General features: G+C 43.1%; 1 long non-coding RNA gene across 1 annotated transcript in view; it reads right to left on the bottom strand.

Annotated features, from left to right (window-relative positions):
• LOC116039809 overlaps positions 1-23,389 on the bottom strand; it is a 196,067-nt gene that overhangs the window by 145,042 nt on the left and 27,636 nt on the right. Inside the window, exon 3 of the long non-coding RNA XR_004896095.1 lies at positions 11,231-11,303. This is a non-coding gene — a long non-coding RNA (uncharacterized LOC116039809). The remainder of the gene's footprint in view (positions 1-11,230; positions 11,304-23,389) is intronic.

The raw sequence follows: 23,389 nt of genomic DNA, 5'->3' as shown, positions 1-23,389 counted from the left end.
CACAAACAATCTGCCTCTTTTCTCACAATGATTCCCTCCTACACATATCCATCCTGTTTTACATCAATTTCACACTCTCCGCTCCCTCCTCTCCCAGATCGGTGTCTCTCTCCCCTGCTTGCTACAGTGTTTTGCCACGGCTCTTGCATGTTCCCTTGTAGGGCCTGTGTGTCTGCTGTAATGAATTGTACTTAATTGCCAACTGGGACCCGCAGCCTTAAATATAATTCTCAGGACACTTAACCTGGGTCACTATGAATGATAAACACACCTTAATAGATGGACTTGGGCTTGGAGCAGAGAAGAAAGCCATTTCTCTATTCGGGCCCCACCACAGCACAGGTAGGCAAACGCACAGAATATACTGTATACTGTAAATGATCAGGGCAATGAGTCCCATCCTCTGACATTCTTTGAGGGCAGAAACAATACTTAATGGTTAAAGCTTTATTATAAACGTGACATAAAGTTAAAACAGAATAAATGATACCTTTGGGCTTTTTACAGCAAGGCTTCCTTTTTTTGAGATCAATTAACCATTCACTATATCTTTCCCAAACAAAGATTGTCCAATCATAGCTTCACAAATTAGACATAGAGCGAGCCTGTCAAGCTTTAGATTGATTAGGCCTTTTCCATTGTCATACTGTAGTAGGAAAAGCACAGGTGTTGACAGTATTAGCAATTGCTCAGTTCTAAGTGCCCCATACCCAAAAAATACTCAAGTTTTGGGAAAAAACACTGTAAATAATGTATAAAGTGGGTTTACTATATTTGTTTTATTTTGAAATTTTTTTATTTTTTATTATTATTATCTATAATTGTGGACTGTCCCTGTAAAAAAATTTTTTTTAAATAGTTTAACCCTTGTGTTGACTTCGGGTCAAATTGACCCGTTTTCAATTTTTGTTTTATATCAGAAAATATGGGACGTATAAATAAGCGCTGAAAATGTGTAGAAGAAAAATTTTACAATTTGAAACGTTGGAAAAAGCAAAAACAAACCGTGCAAAAACGTCGGTTTTTCAAGGTTGACGGGATTAATCGAAAATCTAATCGTGACCTTAAAAATCAAATCAAAAGTAAAATCGAAATGTGTATTTAAAGATTTGTGACACCCCTAGTTAGCATATCATTAGCTACCTACGATATTATGTGAAGTTACAGCTTGCGTTGGAAGCCCTGTTCAGTACCGACACATCCACTGCATAGAAGCCGGTTTAGCACCAGTCCCGCTACTAACGTACTTTATGAAACAGCTTTGTTGAATACTCGATTATGATTGGTCAAATATGGCATTCTACAGTCTGTTGTTTCTGAATAGCAGACCGCTGCTATGAATACCCGACCGTTGTTATGGACACAGTTCTGATCATAGACTCGAAAATGGAGAAAAATGGAGGACCATTTCTAAATCAGTGTTTTGCGTCAAAGTATTTCTTTAGTAAGTCAACATGTAATGAGCAGGAAAGGGTGTCGAGTAGGTGGGTCATTATTGCAAATTGAACCCCGATAAGGTGATGCAGGACTTAAATCTCCCTAAATTTTTTTATTTTTTATTATCCCTTACATATCAGAGTTCAGGGATGCGTCGACGGCTTTGGCCTGCTCTGTATTGGATTTGGGGAAATTTACCTGAGATACATTTGCTGAACGCTTTGCCTTTTCACATGTAGGGAAACTTTTTGTTTGACAATGCTAACAAAGAAGCATAAATGTATACTGTGTTTCTATAATGCTCTACTATAATACTAGGGATAACTAGCTCTAAACTGCAATAGAAAAATGGTGCTCCTTTATTTCTATTTTGAGCCCTTTTTTGCTTTTTCTTTTGTTTTTTTGGCATCAATACACAACCCCTATCATGTAAGTAGCCGTCAAATTCATATTCAGGGTTCTCATTATTATTATTAGTTACCATTAGGGCTAACTCACAGAATTAACACTAATTATCTAGCTGAGAAATCTCCCAGGGTTGTTATTTCAGCCAGCACGATTGAAGATCACGACCAAAAATGTGTGAAATCAACGACCCATTGTTTCAAAATTTAGCACACATTTTGAGTGGTAAATTTGCCACCATATCATTGTAATCATTGGAAAACTTATATAGCAACAGTAACTGAGGGGAGCAGAACTTAGCATGAAAACTAGGAACGTTCAGGGATTCAAATTGTCGCTTGTCATTATTGTTAAAAGAACCCAAAGTCCATGCTACAGTATGCGCTTGGTTTTTGTATATCAGATCAAATCCCCCCCTCATACAGCTGTGGGGATGTCTGCTCTGTGTCTGTGGCCAGCAGATCCACTGTACTGCTTATGACACTCATGCATAATAGAAAGTGCACAGGGCCTGGAGGAACTGAGGAGCAAAGAAAAAAATGGCACAGGAAGGAGTTAGGGGTGCCTGGCCAGTAGGACAACGTCCCACTCCGCTTTCACCTCACCCGCTTTTTCCCTTCCCATCCACTCTCTCTCTCCATCTCGATCTGACGCATGCTGCAAATGCAAAGCCAGATCAAAGTTAGTGTAGCCCTTATGAATATTAGAGTACCACCCATCTGTGCAGCAACAGAAAGAGAGCGGCTCTACAGCGTGTCTAAAAGAAAAACATCACACGTCGGGTGGTGGTTCGGCCACAGTAGCGCCGCGGCTCGAAGCCCTCGCGGGACCCAACTCACAGGGCCCTGCCATCTCTCTTGGCAACCAGCGGCAGCATCAACTGCTTGTGAATATACCATTCTGGTTTAATGAAGTGATAATGACGATGACATTTAAAAAGACAGGAAGAGAGAGAAATTTAGTGTATGAGCTATACAGATCGAGTAGTGAAGGTGTACAGTTCATGTAGAGGCTGCATCTGTAACAAGGAATCTCACCTTACCCCGCAAGCCCGACTCTTGCCCATTTTTTGCTGTGTGAGCTTTTAGAAATGGCCACATTTATCAGAGGGTAGTGCAAAGCTCTTCATTTTATCCCACGTGTTGACACATCACAGCTAAGTATGCATCCATATAAGTGGATGCAAATGCTAGACTCACTGCTGTTGCCTTCTGCACGTCAAACTTGGCTTTTTTTCTTGCTCTTCCTGCACTTCTTTCAACCAAGGCCTTTTGAAACCTGCCTTGTTGTCGGACCATAAGTGAGCTTTATGGACAACCCCCCCGCCCCCTACTCTACATCTCCCACCACAGAGAAAGACAGGACAACTAATGCCTTGTTCAGTTCTTGTTTCCTAAGCACTATATCAAAAGCACAGAAGAGAATGGTTTATGATGGTAAAAAAAAATAATAATAACCCAAAAATCACAGCCAAGGCAAATTTCCTAAAAAGCAATTCAACATAGCTTGACTAGCCTGATTCAGCCTTGGCAGGGAATTCTCACGGTTGGCAAAAACAGGCTTCAGCATCAAAGATGTATTATTATTGTGTGCCAACTGCTGAGGACACAGCATGCACTGGACCTGGGGAAGTTGTGCGAAGGAAGAACTAGAAAGAATAATAAAAGTATTATCAATAGCAACATACAGTATAGTTACATTCTAAAAGTTAAAGGCTGGTAGCATTTTATATTTTTCTTGCTGTCTTAATCCTATAAAAAAGACCAAAACGAATAACAAAATAGTATTGTCTGAGCAGCCAAAGCCTGATATAGCTTATTCCTCTGTGCCATAAACCTCCATTGTTGACTTTACAGGAATATTGGTCTGGTCAGACTACTGAACACGCTTGCAAGAACAACAAAAAAAGTACGTTACTGTGGTGATAAGCTTGACTCCTGCGGTGGGAGTAGGGGTCACGATTCTCCAAATCCTCGATTCGATTACATTTTCGATTCTAAGGTCACGGTTCGATTCGTCTCGATTTTTACCTCTTTTTTTTAAAGCACAGGTTGCTATGCCATTTTTAGACTAGACAAGTATGTAATATATGACCTTTGTTCGCAATGTACCACATTACATTGTCAAATTTAAAACATTTATTAACAACATAATGTAACAATAACATATCTTCAGTCAATTGGAAACTTGACAATTTGTCAATAAAGTAAAAAGAAAAAACCACTCAGGAGTGTTTACCAACAATCCTGAGGGCATACGCATCCATAGACAGTATACACAATAACAGATCCCGTTGCTCTGGACAGAGACCAGTGAAGGATATTAGAAGCACTTTTCCGATGAGCGCTGAGCGTTACTGCTCAGCCTCCAACTGAGAGAGACAACGTAAATGTGACGTGAGCAACCTGTCTGAAAGTCTTCTGGTAGCTGTGCCAAGAGAAATCTCAATCATTCAGAATCTTGCAGAGACAGAGAGCGTAGGTATATGTAAGGAGAAAACATGGACACAGGCTAATTATTGCTAACTAAAATGCTAGTTAACATTAGTATTTAAAAACAGCTAATGTGAGTCGAAACTGCCTGCGAGCTTCTCCTGTACTATACGGTAATTCCTCTACTGTGCGACAGTAAGTCGCGTGGTTATGCCTATTTTTACAAAAATGTCTACTACGGAGCCATAACGTGAGGTACAAGGTAATGGAGCCTTTTATACATTGTCGTGTTTCTTTAGAAATAATCAATGGACAAATAGTCTTTAAACGCTTCAGATGTAAAGTTATTCGCTGTCAAAGTGACTTCAAAATGAATGGCAGTCAATGGAATGCTAATGGCGGGTGATGGCTTGTTAGCATCAAAATGGCGCCATAGGAGCTACAGGTTGTTGACAGACGCTTACCTCCTTGGACGCATCGCACCACACGGAGTTTGGTGTTTGAAGCCCCCAACGTCGTCTTCCAGGCAGCGCTACCTGGAAGGCACTAGGATTAGCCAATGGTTATGGTTGAAGACAACGGTTGCAGCGCTGCCTTGAAGGCTTAGTTGGGGGCTTAAAACACCATCGAGCCAGCACAGCAGCTGAGCAGACCGATAGCAAAGAGGGCGATTTGTTGCTCTCTCTAATATAACCAATATAAGCTGCTGTTTAGGCTACAAAACGTGCATGCAGGCTGAAATTCAACCGTGCGGTTTTGTTGGGATAAAGCTATAAGCAGAAGGAATACCCGCTAGCTGCTAGGCTAATGCGCAATGGTAAACACACAGAATATAGTACACGCACATAGCAGAGCTTGCAAACTGTGGCTTTTTTGTCGACAACGCGAACGTTGTCAACATAACTCACTGGAAATCCAAATACTTCCACACTTTCACACACTTCAGTGAAAGAGGAGGGGGCTCAAGTTTTGTCGATGGGTCTCCAGCATCTGCGGTTGCCATGCTATCTTTTGACTGGCTCTAGCTAAGTTACAGGAGGTTGACTTACTCGCAGCACTTCAACGCGTGTTTTTTTTCCGCTTGACAAGGCAATCGGACGTGACATGGGGGCGTGGCAGTATCGACGATTCCATTTTTTAATTCGATATTCAAGATTGTGACTTCATTTTGATCAATTTCGATTTAAAATCGAAATCGTGACACCCTTAGGTGGGAGTGTAATGAAGTAACCGCAACAGCCCTACCCAACAAATCTGTTTACTCCTATTCCTATGTTTGCTTATAGGAAATTACTTAGCCTTTAAATATGAAACTAGTTTTAATGTACATCTTCAGTAGAAATGAATGGACTTGAGACTTGAGTGCCACAGAAAGGTTAGGGAAGGTTAGTTGGTTCTAATCTTCTCATGGAATTTGTTACAAGTTATAGCACTGTTGCTATTCAACAAGACCGCTACTAATGCTGCGTTCCAGACACAATTTTTAGCCCGTAAGTTACGACTTCAAGTCACGACTCACGACTTGGTAGCGTTCCAGGCAAAGTCACCACAAACCCTTCCAATCTGGGCCGGATTAACCATTAGGGCAACTGGTCACTTGCCCAGGGGCACAGGACATCTACGGGGCCCTGTGCTCCGTCAAATATTATGTTAGATCACATTATAAACGCAGTCCTCACTTTCCTAATTATATGCAGATTTTTGCAACCCATTCAATCAGAATATTATGTTAAATCACGTCAAAAACAGCGTATGTAGCTTCCTGCGCAGCGAGCGAGGACGAGCTGTCACAGACCGTGGTAAAGTTGGTTTTATATTGGAAGGTAAAGCTGCATAATAGATTTTTGAATGTGTCGAATATCCAACGTCCAATATAAAACCAACTTTTCCACGGTCTGTCACAGCGAGTCTGCTGCGGTGGCCCTGCATCTCGGCAAAGACAGGAGCAACTGAGCTTTATTAGTAAAGACAAGAACAGCTCTCAGACTCAGTGAACTTATTGTGCTGACAATGTCATTTATATTAGTGATAAACCAGTTATCGGCCCGTTTTTTGGTAGTTTGCAGATTATCTGTATCGGCATTTTATTTGCCTTACTGGAAACGACGAGGGGGATGAGCGTGACGAACGCAACACATGGCAGCTGATTGGACGAACGCGTCATGTGGTTCTTGCTGCTCCCGAATTTCAAAACAGACTCTAATGGCGTCTCGTTCTGAATACGATCTCATATTTTACAAAAATAGTTCACCGAAAAGTGTTTCTGAAAACATTTTACGCGAGAAATAGGCCATACAGTTGCTGAATCTGTCAGTTTTTTTGATCGACAAAGGTCAGTTTAAAAGACCTTCGTCAGATTTTGAGAGGCGCCGAGCCGACCGCTCCTCAGGTGGAGTGTGGAGTGCTGCAGGTCACGTCACATGCAGAAATGGTAAGCGGGAGAGATGAGGAAGGCTGCCCGGAGTTGGAGGATGCACCAGCGTCGTATATAGTCTGGTGTGTGGGAACATTTTGAATTTCTTGTTACCTATGATGACAGCGGAAATAAAACAATAGATTGAACTGCCACTGTGTGCATGTATTGTGCAACATGCATTCAATATGCTAATTTTAGCTATATATCATATGCTGAAGTATATTTCTGGAGTGTTGAAGATTAAAAGAAAAAATAACAAGAACCGTACAGAACCAAAAACCGTGACCCTAAAACCGTGATACGAACCGAATCGTGGATTTTGTGAACCGTACTACCCCTAGTGAACACCTTTACACAATCACACATTAAAAAGTGCTATAAAAATATTTTATATTCTGAATACAACGTTTAGTCCCGACCCGACTCTTAGCAAACAAGCGATTGCGCCTGCTTTAGAAAGTTAACTAGTCGCAAGTTTGCGGTAAAATGCAGTTGGGTTGTTGAGGTCAAAACACTATATAGCAGCCGTGAATCAAATAAACGTATTATAAATAATGTTATGTCATTTTTTACTCTTACACTGAATGTTTGCTGCTTCAATCCAGATGAGTATTGAACAGTATTTTCCGCGACTGAAAAAGGCACGTGTTGAGGATAAGGACCAGCCTGAACCGGAGATATCAGTCTGAACCAGAGCTGAACAGTCCGACCAGTGGAATTAGTTATGTTATTAATTTGTTTACAATATTTTCAGGCTTCAACCAATGAAAGACAGGGTCAGGGAGAGAGAGAGAGAGAGAGAGAGAGAGAGAGAGAGAGAGAGAGAGATAGATTCGTTAGGCATTTAAGTAGGAGAGGAGGACAGCATCCAATAGCGTGTCCTCCTCAGTTTTTGATACTTCATTGTTACGAAAAAAAGTGCTTGGGGTATAACATGAAGTAGGATGCACAGTGAGCCAGATAACTTGATTTGGTTTATTATTAGCTGTCTACAACATGAATGACATGTCATATTCCAATACATACAAATCACGTTTTGTTTTATAGATCAGTTTTAGCGAGATATATATTTTTGAAGTGATCTAGCCATTTGACATCTGTTAACAAACCTCTTACAACCTCAAAGCTCAAAGTCTTAGGACATTGTATAATTTCGACACTCAAAATCTTGCCCTTACATCTTCAAGGTGTGTGGATTCTATCCTCAATGACAAGATTCTTGGTAACCTGCGTTCCGCATAATCCTTTTTAATTTAGTCTCTAAGAGTAACATACTTACATCTGTGCAAACAAAACCATTTGTTCTTGTTTCAATGTTCTACCAAATGGTGCTCCCCCAGATAAACACCATTACCACAGCTTTATTCTCTTAGTCTTACCCCGAGGAAACAAGCCGAGGCAAGGAAATACCCTCTGATGTGATGTGCCCAGCACAGATGCGTTTACAGTGTGTTATTAATCACAGTAAGATCATTTGCTCCTCCGAGCCGCCCAGGAGCTTAATTTCATTTGTTCCCATCGATTTAACGGCCATTTCAGAAACAAGGGGGTGGTGTGGGGGAGTGTAGGCTCGATACAAGCTATTGATCAGAAACTAAATGACCTTGTGTACACAGTGACCGTGGAAACCGACCAAGAGATGCAGGAGAAAATGCATCATTCAAAAGGTGTCGGTGGGTTTAACATGGCAATGTTAGGCTGAAGCAGGTTACACGTGGTCTATGTATAGCAGTCCACTGCTCCTACTAGGGCTGCACGATATTTCGTTTCATCGTCTACATCGCGATGTGCAGGAGGTTGCGATGTTGACGCTAAAACGTTTTTGCTGCTTGATAGAAAAGTCAACTTTCACCGTTCTCCTTTTACACGATTGTTACCGGCCGACCCTTCCCCTTTAAGACAGGTAGCCATGTGGGCAACGTGTGTATGTGACGTAACGTTAGACCCACAGGGTTTATTGTTATGGGAAGTGAGGCTCTCCCGCTACGGGTGCAAGATATATCGACTCAATATCGTTATCGCAATATCACGTTGCGCAATATTATATCGAGGGGCGCAAGATATATCGACTCAATATCGTTATCGCAATATATCGAAAGTGTCGCAATAAGAATACAATATTTGTTTTATTTTGCGGAGCGCTGTGTCCCGTCCGTTGGCTGTGTGGCTTAGTTGTGTTTGATTTAGAGCTCGCTTAATGCGCTATAATGATCATGTTTCATTGGCCAGTTACCGTGCCACTTTCACATGTTAGTGCACGTCAGTGCACGGGTCCATTATGTGACAAACCCTATGGAGCGTACCATGTGACGTGTGTGCATATTTCGACAGAGTGACAGCGTAAGTGAAGAAATAGATAGAGACAACAAAACGAATCAGAGAAGAAAAAGAAACGTGTCCTGTTCTCTTTATTTATATATTTGATACTGTCCAACCAGTAAAACATGTCCTATTCTCTTTATTTATATATTTGATACTGTCCAACCAGTAAAACATGTCCTGTTCTCTTTATTTATATATTTGATACTGTCCAACCAGTAAAACATGTCCTGTTCTCTTTATTTATATATTTGATACTGTCCAACCAGTAAAACATGTCCTGTTCTGTAGACATGGTCCTTATTTATTTATTTATTCATGTTGGACCAGTCCAATATGACAGTCAGTTGAAATAAACCGTGTGTTGTAAGAAAACTTGTTTAATTTGTTATGAATCTATTTTGATGCGTTTTCCCGTAACTTTTGTAATTTTACATGTTTAAAAATATGGAAATTAATATCGATATTGCAATATTCATAATCGATATCGCAATATCACATTTTGTCAATATCGTGCAACTCTATCTCCCTCGTGTAGAAAAGTACCGTAAGCGGCAGCTTCCGCTGACAGTGATGCACATGCTTTTCGATGGCTAGTGAAGCTACAGTAGTCAGTGTTTTATGTACTAAATCACCTGATTAATGCAACGTAATCACGATATCTCCCAGCCATTTTCCACCGCAGAAAGCTGCTACCAGCCAGGCTAAAGCTAATATACAGTAGTTAGCCTAAAGAAACAAGCCGTCTGTCCCAATAGGGGTGTTGAAATTAATCATTGCATCATTGCATCGATGCATCGCGATGCGGACGTGCTTTTTTTGTTTTTGCCTTTTATCTGTTACATTCGCTACATTCAGGAAGTGTCTTTTTTAAGAGCAGATACGATAAAAAGGGGAGTTCATATATATCCGACTGCTTGAATTTGTCGATGAAAGCCATGTATAGTAATATATATTAATATTGAGGAGGTGATGCATCGTGTTATCGAATCGATTCGAATCGTTGACAGAATAATCGTAATCAATTATATCGTGAGACCAGTAAAGATTCACACCCCTACGTCCCAGCTAACGTTACGGTTCGGAGAGCCGCGACGCTGGAAACGTAACACTAATCTACAACAGAAGTCTCTCTGATATAAAGTAATGTACACCGATTTAATTGTTCTTGTATACACAGAGTTTGTTGCTAGTGCACGTGCAGGTCTGCATGCACAGCGAACCACCAATCACTTTCTTTTTTCATATCGCAATATATATCGCAGTGAAAAAAATATCGCAATGTCAGTTTTTTTCTCCTACTGCTTCGCACGGGTTGAATGCAGGAGTTACATTTCACTGCACTGAACTGTGTGAATGTGAAGAATTAACAACGTTTCGTTTCATCTAAAAGGTCCGCTGCTTGGAAGCACAGATGGGCGCTAGTCAATGCAGCAGCACGTACATAGATACATGCCCGCACTTGGCAACCCTCTTCTCCAGAGCGTAATTCATATTTGTTCATATTCACGCTCCGCGCCACTCCACTCCATCCCCCAGGAGCACTGCCATGACGACCGATTCCACGCCGGGGAGTTATTTTCCATGCTTCCACTGCTACTTGGCACAGGGAGTCAATTATGAACACCTTGCGACCTTTGGCCCTTTCGCACATTAATTACTATTCCCAGGTACGCTGCCACATCACGGCTAACTAGAGCCTGGGGGGGGGAGCATGCGCTCTCTTGGTGCGCGAACGACTTGTTTACAAGAATTACATGCTATAGGAGATGATTAACTAGCCAGCTGAACCCAGGCTCCGCTTTGGCAGCAGTCCCATAACACAATTTATGGGGATTTGTGCGTTTGGGTGTGTGTGTGTGTGTGTGTGTGTGTGTGTGTGTGTGTGTGTGTGTGTGTGTGTATGTGTATGGGGGAAGAGTGGTGGGGGTTAATAGAATAATGAAAGTGCAATGCTGTGAAGCCACCAAGCAGGAATTAGTGGCACTAAATGAACTGCTCTTTTGTTTGAGGCCGTTTGATTACTTGGGTGGCAGCAGAGGGTGTGATTTCATTCACATTTCTAATCCTAATCTTGTTATTGTATAACCCCCCCCCCCACCACCACCACCACCACCACCACACACACTCACTCACTAACTCACAGGTAAGCGTGTGTGTACTTCTGTCTGCGTGTGTGTTAAGTAGGTGAATGATGGATATATCTCGTTGCCTGGCTTACCTTATCAGCAGAAGGGCCAGTTTGGGTTTCATCAGGAGGTTGATGAAGCTGGAGATACAGGTAAGCCAGGCAGCTTTTGAGAAAAGGAACGAACACACACACACACACACACACACACACACACACACAACAAGATTGGCTTGTCTTCACAGCAAAAGAAATGGTGTTGTTGGAGCAGAGATAGTCAAAGAAGAACAGGGGAGACTGCTTTTAAGATGCAGCCCACTTGATAAGGGCTCCACTGTGATTAAAAAAAAAAAAAAAAAAGGGAAAAAGGGAAACCGAGAGCTTAATGCAGTTTCACTGATGGGAAACTGTCAAGGACTTTTGTAACATGGTCTACAAGAGAATACTTGAGTGCTGAAAGTGTTTTAGACATAAATGTAGTTCTGAAGTTATTACTTGACAATGCATCATTTATTGCCGATGGTTCCGGCTTCTCAAATTTGCTGCCATTCTCTGTCATATACCACTACTATACTAGCTTACGTAAACCAAATAACTTTGGCCGTGGGACTTTTAGTCAGACTTTGGGCCTGGAAACTTGCGATGGCCATTTTTGACATTGATAATGAAAATAACTCGTTGTAGCCCTACACGCAATATCAAAATGGTTTTACTTTACACTTACCCACTCATACATGGGTACAACACAATATTGCAACATACTAATCAGCAACAAATACTGCATCTCATACAGTACGCTTTAACGTACAAACTGTGTTGCTATATAGCACATGGCAGGACACAGAAATGCAAAGGTAGTCTGGGATATTTCACATACAGTACTGCCTGAGGCTGGAGCCGTTTATGCCATTTAACATCAGGTTGTACACCTATGATGTGCCAAGTTGAAGGAGGAAAAGCAAAGATGCTCCTTTGCTGCATCAGCCCAATGAGTTAATAGTGTAGGATGTAGTTTATTGTCATAATAGTCCCCTCTGCTGCTACTCTTCCACCTTTTTCTCCAGTTTAGTCTGCGTGCTCTTCCCTGTTGTACAGGCTCTAGTGTGAGCCTTTATCCCCATTTGTATGATTCACTGCACCAATCAAGAGTACTTAAAGGTGCTCTAAGCGATGTTGTGGGATGTCACTTCTTGTTGACGTTCGAAGTATTGTCAAACAAAACGGAGGTTAGCTCGCCCCTCGCTCCTCCTCATCCCATCCCCTCCCTTCCCTTCTGCGCACTAACTCCCCGACCCCCACCCCCAAATCCTTCTTGTCGGTTATTGGCTGGAACACTGTTTGTTATGTTTGGTGGTGCAGGTTGGCGCAGTTTGTTTTTGTTGCCGTTTGTGGAGCCTGGGCTGTCTACAGAGACCGCGTTTTTTTACAGTGTGTTCAGGGGACAGGCAGCTAGCAGATAGTGAGGAGATGTTTGATGTATGTGACAAAAAATGTTGTAGCCTAAAAAACGCGTGACATCGCTTAGAACACCGTAAAGGAGGCAGTATACTCCATTGGAACTGCTTGTCAGATGGTCAAAAAACTTTAGAGAACTCCTCCCCCACATCTTTCCAACGTCAAAACTGTGTCTGACAACTCCGCAGTGTGTATATGTGTGTATGTGTGTCTCTCACATAATATATAAAGTAGGCTGTTGCATACAAAGGATACTCTGACCTCTTGTGTGCAGACCTTTGAAATGTAGCTGGAGAGGTGCTTGTTCACCTCCTGGGCACTGCCAAGATGCTCTTGAGCAAGGCACCTCAGCTGCAGCCCCCTCACTCTGATATCTCTCCATTAGTGCATGCATAGGTACTGAGCATGTATATTGAGTGTGCGTATTGCAGGCCTGTGTGTAATGAGTATTCTAACAACAGAGTGAAAACATTGTAATTGCCCCTTGCGTGATTACTAAAGTAAAAATTATTATCATCATTATTATTGTGTAAAACCATTATTGAGGCAGGCTCTTGCAGGAAAACATCCAGCATCCCTCCCTGGCTGAATGCAAATAAGATTCATTCACCTGCACCAGTCCTACTAACCCTACTCTTTGCTTTTACAGACACAAAAAGGTGCCATTTGGGATCATGTAGAGCTGTCATGACCCAGAGTTAAAGCTGAAGGTGACGACAGCAAAAAGGAAAGTTGATAGCACTGCTCCATGGGGTGCCACATCTTCCTCTGAAGCATGTCCTAAAAACAGTACCTTTGATGCAGACAAACGGTGGCTTATCAAAGAAATGGACCATAATCTAGAAAACCAGGCAGGTGTTGACCACAGCTGCTCTATTTTTGTGACAACCACTCTGGAACTGCCATTCCAAGGAATAAAGAAAGAGCACTGGAAGAGAGAAAGACCGAACAGGAGAATATAAGGGTGGGACTGAAGAGATGTGTCAAAGAGCAAATGAGTACGAAGAAAAACAAGAATGACAAAAAAAAAAAAAAAAAATGGAGAGGCTAGGCAATAAGGCTTAGAGATCAAGAGAAAGAAATTAGGCATAAAAAAAGAGAAGAAAGGTAGACAAAACCCCAGCAAAGGGGTTGGAGTAAGACAAAGACTGCCGTACTTCAGCTGACATGACGTCTCCTCAACTTGTCACAGGGATAGAAAGGCATAGCTGGGGGAATTGGGAGGAGTGGAAAAAACACTGGATCCCAGGCCCACAGTGCCCATCACTGTCACTCATGTCTGACAGTACAACAGTTCTGGTGACATGTGGAGATCCCTTGAGTCTGGAATGGGACAAGAGACCCTCTCCTTTCCTCCCCTCCCCTCCTGCTTCCAGTTCCCTCGTTCGTTCTCCCAAGTCCTTCCGTTTCATCATCAACCCAACTCTTTTCCACCTCATTCAATACACTTCTCCTGAGGACCAGCCACCTATTTACAAAAGCGTCATTTCAGACCCAAATGAAAACTATGCTGCGCCCGTCGACCACTTTCAAACCATCTTGACCTTTGAGGAAAGAGTCCAAAATGGACGAAGCTACCATATAAGTTGCAAATTCCTAACTGTGTTGACTTGCGGTCCTGTTACGTGACGAGGAGGTAGAAGAGGTGGAAGAAGTCCCTACATCACTTAGTTTTCCGCACAACCTATTGCACGAAGAAGCTGGAATGAATTTCGCTGTGTCACTTTCTCGTATGACGAGCACTGAACCTTTTTTTGTTTGTTGGCACACCCTTTTCCCCCCTTCACCTTGCCCTTGTGCTTTCTTGTCTGCCACTCTGATTGCTGTATGCTATTGCTGCACGTCAAGCGCGATCTCACCAGCTTCTCTTGCTGCGATTCTCATCTTGTGCATATACGTGGTAACAAATGTGCTTGTAAGCATGCGGCAGCACTCCTACGCCTATGTGTGTCTCGGTTAGAACAGCTGTGATGTTCATTCGGGTCGACCAGTGGCTCCAGCCTTATTAGAGAACCGCTAGATTGAAGGACCCAAACCCGACCCCCGAGAGCGGGAAAAGAGGGAGGGAAGGCGGGTGGGGACTGCAGCCGGAGTAGGACCAGAGCGAACAGCCACATTATCACATTTCCTGCCGCTATTTTCCAATTAGCTCGCTATCGATCAGCTTGCAAGCCACTTGACGCACTGTGCCTTTCACCGACTGGGCTTGAAGCCACTTTCTGTCCAAGTTCTGTAAAGATTTCCCCACACAGCGGGTGTACAGGTGGACAAGCACACTTGCCTGGGAAACCATCCAGGTGTGCTGGGAAGGCATTGAGTTGAATCTGGCTCTGATGTGCGTATTATCACTACTTCCCGTCTTTACGGTGAAACGTGGGCAAACATCTGTCATGAATGCATTGGAGGAAGATTCATTTTTATAGGCAAAAAATAAAATCTTAATCTGAAAAGTATGTTGCATGGAAATGGATGAGATCATGAGCTGAGTGTGTGGATTGGTTCTACATGAAGGCACTGCTTCTTGCATGTCATCCCTGGCATTCACTGAACAAACACTTTTTTAATAACAAAAAGAAAATATCAGATGCAGCTTTTCCGATGACCCACTCGTGTCCCTGGAAATAAGTCACAAACACAATTCCTCCATCAACTCCCAGCTGGTTTGTGTGTGAATGTGTGTCTGCACCCATGAGTGATAGGGTAAGAGAGAGAGGGAAGGTTAAGTGATAAAAAAAAAAAAAAAAGTGGGATTCTGCTGATGACCCCATCACACTGTGAGGACAGGGACTGTGGCTCTTATCTCTCTCTCTCTCTGTGCTTTCTCTGGGCTCTGTAAATGGCTTTCATTTACCATATTTCTCTCTGTCTACATGGTGCAACAGATTGTAGAGCACGCAGTGCCTTAATGCAGATAGTGGAATTATAAGATTGGTTTCAAGACCGTTAAACTTGAAAAATTGTCTTGACAGGGGAATTTACATTTGAAAGTGGTGAAGTAAGACAACAGGAAACACTCAGGAGCTTCCATTGTTTTGCAATATATCGAATCAATATTGTCTGCGCAATTACTGTGATGGACAGACAAACAAAGACATGAATGGAGTCCAATCGATGGTTCCCGCCGACACATACGCATACACACAGTTTCATTATGGAGAGGGCATTTATCACACCACATTAGTAGATTTTTTTTTTACACCTGTTTCAGGTAACGCAGGGTTTGAAGAGCCAGTGCTTACACAAACAAATGAATCAGATGCTATCTTGCTGTTTCGTGTATTGTACCTTTTGTTATTTATTTTTTTTGTTGCAGTGGTGTCACCTAGAGCAGCATAAAGCTCATGAGCATGGGAAACAAAAGCGTCTGTCAGTGAGGATTCGGTTGCGTGTGCTGAACGGGCTGCACCCTCTTATCTGAGCTCAGCAAAAGTTCCCATCGATTAGTCCGCTGATTGTGCGTCTGTCAGCCTACCTGTCCAGCCCTCCCTCCCCCCTGCTGCTCCCTCGCCTCCCTCCATCCATCCATCCTCCTTCCACCCCCCCTCCGCTCTGCCCAAGGCCTCATTGATCAGCCATGCCCTGGCTCCTGCCCACTGATCAGTCAGCTTGATGTCTTTTGTGTCTGGGTGAAGTGAATAAACTATTGGGCCGATCGAACGGGAAGCGTGGGGCCAGGAGAGCCGGTGCTTGGCCCCTAGAATGCAAGACTGTGAAGGACAGAGGGATGGTAGAGGAAAATAGGAAGGTATGGATGTGTGAGGGAGGAGAGATGAAACAAGGGGTGAGGGACGCAAAGAGAAGAGGATGGAAGCCGCCAACTGGCTCAGTTATCAGCGAGATCAGAGAAACGGCACACAACAGGATGGAAAATGAAAAAATGGTGTATAAGACATGAAGGGGTGGAAGGTTGCGCCTCCCACAGGGTCCAAGTTCACAAAGCTCAGCAGGCCTTTCCCACTAAGGCGAGAGCAGAACATCCATCTCCAATCCACACACTGATGACAAGCTCCTCAGATAAACACTAGAAGCATCCGATCCGTCTTGAGACCGTCAGAGTCCCCACGCTTCTTCACGACTGTGGACATAGGGAATTATTGCATCCATGAGGCGGCATACATTAGCCGGCAGTTGTGGCAAATCCATAGGCAAGTGGATGAGGCCTGAGCATGAGGATCAGCGTCTCTTAAATTTCTGAGCAGGGCTTTCAAGTCTCAGATGGACCAGATTGATGGGAAGAGGCCCGGATAAACCATAATTTCCATTTCATCCCTGTCAATAAGCATTTGATAAACAGGGGGTAAAATGGGAGGAGGGAATTTGAATTTGTTATTCTAATAAGTGGGGCTTTAATGGTCATATTTTGTAGCAAGGTGACAGGAAATTGCACTGACGGATGCGCAAATGGATGATGCGATTGCGGAATAATATGGACAATTGGTGGAGGAATATATTGGAGGTTATCAAAATAGATGCTAACCTGGGGTGGCCTCTAGCTCACCAAGTAAGAGCGTTCGCCCCATGTTGGCTGAGTCCTGCAGCGGCCCGGGTTCGAATCCGACCTGCGGCCCTTTGCTGCGTGTCATCCCCCATCTCTCTCCCCCTTTCACATCTATCCACTGTCACTAAATAAAGGGAAAAGCCCCAAAAAATAATCTTAAAAGAAATAGATGCTAACCTAACCAGTACCTCTGCAGGAATGCATTTATCCAAACAGCTCCAAGAGCATATGATGGCAAAAAAAGAGGTAATGCAACAATTGTTTTTGTTTTGATATTCCCCAAAGAAAAAGTATTCTGGTTGAAAATATTCAGGGATCAGAGTCCGAGTTTTAAGCCGACTCATTACCATGGCCTGCTATGACAGCGGATGCATTTCTAATCATGCTTATAAAAACCGAAGACATAAACAAACATTTACCCCTGGAAGCCCCTGGTTTGCTTTGGGATTGGTGCATTTTGTTTCTGTCCTCCATGTTTTCAGTCAATCGGTCCTTAGATAAAAAAGAGCTTAGAAAGATTATCCCCCTGGCTTGCATGCCATTATCATTAATCAGTGTGTTATTGACTGCTCTGTCCTTTCCTGTTTCAAGTTCAGGCCTCCTTTAATCCACAGATTTTGCCCAGAAGACACACACTCGACTCCGGGAGGCTCAGTGCAGCTTGAACCATGCCCACCCTTGCAGGCACCAATCGATTTGCAGCGAGCCCTCTCCCGCCCACCAATCTAAATGCTCAAACATTGGGACCGCTGATGTAAATTCCCCCTTACAGTACCTAGGGACTCATTTTGGAAATCTGTTTCAAAAGGCCAAAGGACTTTAAGCTCATGATCTGTCATTTTATTAAATGTAAGATTGAATATGTGAAAAAACAAACATAGTTCAGGATTGTTTATCCAGTTAAGATTCACTAAGCTCTTAATCTATATATTACACATGATTAGGGCTTATTATTTGGGAATGTATCTGTGTTTATTTTAAAAAAAAATCAATAATGCAAAAAAAAAAACAACCTTTAAAAATTGGTTTGGTGCACAAACACTATTCTACTTGGAAGGGTCTCTGGTGGATAATTAGGAGCTCATTTGCATTCCCTTCGCATTTGACTCCTTACTTTTTATTACCAGAAGATTTTCTGAGCTGTGTTCATTGGAAGAGGCCATTGTAAACCAGTGGTTCCCAACCAGAGGTACGTGAAGTCCAGCGGGTACTTCTGCAGTTGACAAGGGGTACGTGGAAAGATGTGAAGTAGCTCAGCTAATTTGAAAAAAAGATAGAAGATGTGAAAATGTGTCCACCTAATTGTGTTTAGGGAGAAACTAAATTCACAGATAGGATTACAAATGTGCATGATACTAATCTTTTGTATACTTAATGCTACAATAAGCAGAAAGCTACCAGCTATGACAGAAGGACATGCCTCCCACCAACCTGAGGCTACATCCACACTACTACGTTTTCGTTATAAAACACATAACTTTTGCTACGTTTACGCCTTAGTCCACACTACTCCAGCGTTTCAGAGCCCCTAAAATAGACATTTGGAAACGCCGCTGATGCCGTTTTAGTTTAAAATCTTCGGGGTTACATTGTAGTCTTGACGGGCAGAAACGGAGGCCTTTGGAAACTATGACGCTGACACCCACAGTTGCTTCCTGATTGGGTCTTTTGGGCGAGCAAAGACGTTAAAAAAGTAAGCTTAACGTATTGGATAAATGGTTGAAATAGATGGCTAAAAGTTCATGGATAAATGATTGAAATTGTTAGCTTAATGTTTAGGGATAAATGGTTGAAATAGATGGCTAAAAGTTCATGGATATTTTGTGAAAAGCACCAGTAGTCAACCCTACCACATCGCTACAATATCGCCATCGATGATTATACACACAAATATACACACATCTCAAAACTGATCGCAATACCAATGCCCAACTGTTCTCCGCAAGACATACAAAAATGGCAAGTACTAGGAGCCACTGGCAAATGTATAAAATGACAATCCACCATCAAACAAAGTGCTCTTGAGTGAGACGTTGAACTCAGAGCACTTCACCCGCTGCGCGCTGCTCTGCAGTTCAACCCAAAAGTGTAAAACACGCAGTCACAGGCATTCCCAGGCGTTTTCCCAGCCATGCCATGGGAATTGATGTTGCCAAGCATGTTTGTGCTGGAGTACAAATCATGCTGTCAGTTTCAGTGCGCCTGTCAAAGAAGCAAGACGTCAACACAGCCAGATGGGGACGACAGGAAGCGAACTGACATAGCATGAGTCGGTGGGGAGGGAAGTAGCCTTGAGCGGTGATTGGAGAAGCGTGTGTGTCTGTGTGTTTAACAGGCTGTGTGCACGCATTCATGTGGCCTCAACTGTGTGTGCCTGGGTGTGTGTATATGTATCTGCGCGAGTACACACATCACAGGGTCGTGTATCCGTTGGTAAATATGAGCTGAGCCTGATCAAGAATCTCAAGCGAAGAGAAGCTTAAGGTTTTACCACATTAACTCTACACTGTCAAACTCTATTGTCCCCACTCCCCACACCTTCCCATTGTGTTCCAGCATGCGTGCTTGCATGCTTTATGTGCACAAACATGTCTGTGTGAGCAGCCATGTTTGTTTACAGGCAAGGCATGTTAGCTTAACTGCGTCTGTGCGCACAGGGCTGTGCCTGTGCCGCTGTTTACGTTGTTTAACGTACGTTGTTGACTGCAGCTATTTACCAACTTTGCATTACTGACACATACAGCCTGGTCAAATAGATAGAGATAATCTATGCAAATGCGGCACACGGTTTTTCTCAATCAAAAGCTATTTAGCTGCCTGTGTATCTTCCTGAATGTGTTCATTGAGACGGCTCCCAGAGGGCTTCCAGCGGTGCTGGTTTGCTGATATGAGACTGATTAAAAATATGACAAAGTAGTTTGTTTAGCAGCGAGAATGCCAGCCAAATGTGTGTTCTTTTAACGTACGCTGAATGCAATAACACAAGGGTGTCGGAAGCTTGTTTCTTCATTTGTTGTGCTGTTAAGACACGGAGCACATACCTGCAAAATAACGGTTTGCAGGAGTAGAAGCTGTCAAAGCTGCTCGATATTTTCAATATCAACAATGGAGCAGATGACTACAGTATGTGTAATCTAAAAAAGTGTCGCTTGTACTGACTGATTGAATGAGTTGCAGGCTCAATGAAAGAAATCGCAGGCAGGTAGAGAACGAATTTGAGAACGGTCTTGAAGATATAACTGATTTGATTTTTAGGTGACATTGCAGATTATTCCATAAAACAGCACAGGCAGTTTTATACCGTCTTTTTAGCTAAGGTTTACTATCACAGCTCTCATCAACTGTGTCTCCGGCAGCATCAGGCACTAAAAAGATCTGATAAACTCACTGTACACCATCTGCCCAGCAAACAGAACAGCAGACAGACAAAGTAAGCAACTAGCTGGTCAACAGAGTGGCGCATGTAGCAGCTAAATCGCCAGATATTTCCATCGGGAGTTAATGGAGACCAAATATCTTTTACATTGGAGTTGCTTTAGGAAAGGATCACTTCATTAGGATTGATTACAGTGACCAATAACTCCTTCAATGCACATGTGGTATGCGAGTATTGTGTCGAGGTAGACTTGAAAAAAAGCCAAACCTATCCTCTAAAGCAGGGTTTCCCGCAGAAAATTTGTTAGTTAAGGTGGTAGGGTGGGGTTTGCCATCTGCCATCTTTTTTGACGACGTAGTTAAGGCGGCAGGCGTGTGTTGCTTAGGCGGCCGCCTTAACTGCAAAGTGCTGCGGGAAACCCTGCTCTAAAGCTCTCTCATTGTTGATAACTGTGTGTTTTTGAAATGTTACGCCGGCATTTGATTTTATCAGCTGGACTCAGTGAACAAGCTGCTTTTATGATGAATAATACATTGCTCAATGTCACTGTGGATTTTGTTGCTTTTTATTCAATACAACTTTGTCAGTGATCGACACTCTTCCCTAAGTGTTTCATGCCAAAGAAAAATTTGCTGGGGTAATTCAGTAAAGCCTGCGTTGCAGTTCAACCTTGTCACATTTTTTTACCCATCATCTACACTTACAGCATTTAGCTGTCCCTGTCGTCCAGAGGGATTTTCAGTGATTTAGCGGAGGTTTGGTGCGTTGCTCAGGGGTGTTTGCTGATGGATATATATACTGAATCTATATATAATGTATCTTCGTGCCGGCACCATAATCTCCCCTCTTCCTGAAACCCATCAACACCGTTCCTTTGGTGTTCCACGCCACCGTTCCACGCCAAAAAACATTTGTTCCCGTCCTACTTTCTATGCATATCCCCTCTCCTTCGCACAAGGCTGAGCTGAGAGCCAAAAACCTGCTTCTCCCCACCACCCACACCTCCCTTCCTCCTTCCGTTTTTGTCTCCCTCTTTCCTCCCCCCATCTCTCTCCTCTTCCATCTCTCCCTGTCCTCACCCCTCCTCTCTCCCTCCCTCTCCTCCTACAAACTCCAAAGTCTCCTAATTCCTGTCATGCTAATTGGAGCTGACAGACACAGCTAATTATGCAGAGATAATCTGCTGCATCTGACTAATTATAATTCCCATTAGCTGCCGATAATGCTCATTAGATTAACTTTCTCCAGGAGAAATTGGAAATAATAGACCGGGCTCAACGCTGCATCTTTTTTGGTAATCACGGATAGCGGTGCGTTTGGCACGGTGGGCTGGTGTTTGTTTGGTGTCGAGGAGGCAGGCTGGTTGCTTGCGATGGCCGCTGTGGAAATAGATACACTGTCTGATCCAAATGATATCTGATACGCTGGACTGCTGGCGCAGAAATTGAGAGAGACAGGGAAGCCGCCGAGAGGGGGAACTGCGACACGTGGGCCTATGTCAGGTCAGATATGAAAGCATGTTTATCAAATGAAAAATAAAAAAGGTCTTCAAGGCACTTGCAAAGACAGCTTTAGAAGTGGTGCTCCAGGCAGTGTTGTAGTACTCGAGGTCTTATGATCGGTCTTGAGACCAAGACCGAGCTTAAGACCAATTTTTGAAAGGTCTCGGAATCGACCGCATTTTTCCTCGGCCTTGTCTCAGTCTCAGATATAGATGACTCAGGATTTTATTTCAAGGCCGGTCAAGACCACAACTGGATTTTGCTAAATTGCCTGTGCATTGTCTGATTTATGCCTATGTGTTAAAACTTGCAAATGCAACCAATAACTTGACTCATATCTAATTTGAAATGTTTCACCGTGAACCCCCCTCTCCCTGCCCCCTTTACATGCACACCCAAGAAGGTGAGTGCGGGAGGGGGAAGAAGCTCTGGCTGTCTAACACAAATCTGGTCTTGGTCTTGACTCGGTCTCGCCCTGCCTTGGTCTTGGTCTTGACTCAGTCTCAAACCCTCAGAATCTCGGTCTTGTCTCGGTCTCGATACACTCTGGTCTTGGTGATGACTTGGTCTCGGTTTAGGTGGTCTCGACTGCAACACTGGCTCCAGGTCTGCCCCACTGATAGAAAAGCTTTGTTGGTTATGAATTAAGCAAGGTTGAGTAAAAGAAGACATTGTTGGAGTTGCTGTGGTGTTGGCGCAGCTCATGGCAATCAAACACACACCAGTACTTATCTATAATGAGCCATGAATGTGTAGACGGGAAACTAGCTGGCTGCAGTCCATTAGCCCACACACCGGCGCGATCTCTATAAACCACCAATCAGACACACTTTCCCCTGAACAGTGCAAACTATTTATTCGTTGCCCACTCAGTCTACCGCTGTGCGTTCCGCTCTCACTTTTGCCGCATGATACGACAATTCTGCTTTGGCTCACCCACCACCGCCAATTACCAACGCCTTAGATGTGCTATTATGTGCTGCGGAGAGGGATATTATTTACCCTCCTATAGGGTGCGACTGCAGGGAGAACATAAAAGCAGGTATATTCACGGTCCACAAACAGTAAAGGCAATGAGTCTGTGTTACCTTATTTGACAGAAATCTATGCATTTTCCTGTTATTTCTGACAATTTATTTATGCTTGAGTAATTAAAACCCCAATTAACAAAACCGGTTAAAAAAAAATAATATTAATATTGAAATAAATCCCCGGAGAGTCCGGTACAGCCCGACTTTGTAGATAAAACTGAGATTAGCTCTCACATTCCACTTTATGTTCTACTTGTTCAACGGTTGTTTGGTAAATTGCTCTTAAACCAGTTTAGAGAGGATTTGAACTGTCTATTTTTATTCTCAATTACTGTCCTTTTGGTGCTGGTGATTTTCCTTTAGGGCTGGCTAAAACCTCTTTGGTGGGTG

Source organism: Sander lucioperca, chromosome 20 (assembly GCF_008315115.2).
Source record: "Sander lucioperca isolate FBNREF2018 chromosome 20, SLUC_FBN_1.2, whole genome shotgun sequence".
NCBI lineage: Eukaryota > Metazoa > Chordata > Actinopteri > Perciformes > Percidae > Sander > Sander lucioperca.
Note: the sequence above shows the minus strand (reverse complement) of the source record. Positions and strands in the feature narration are given on the sequence as shown.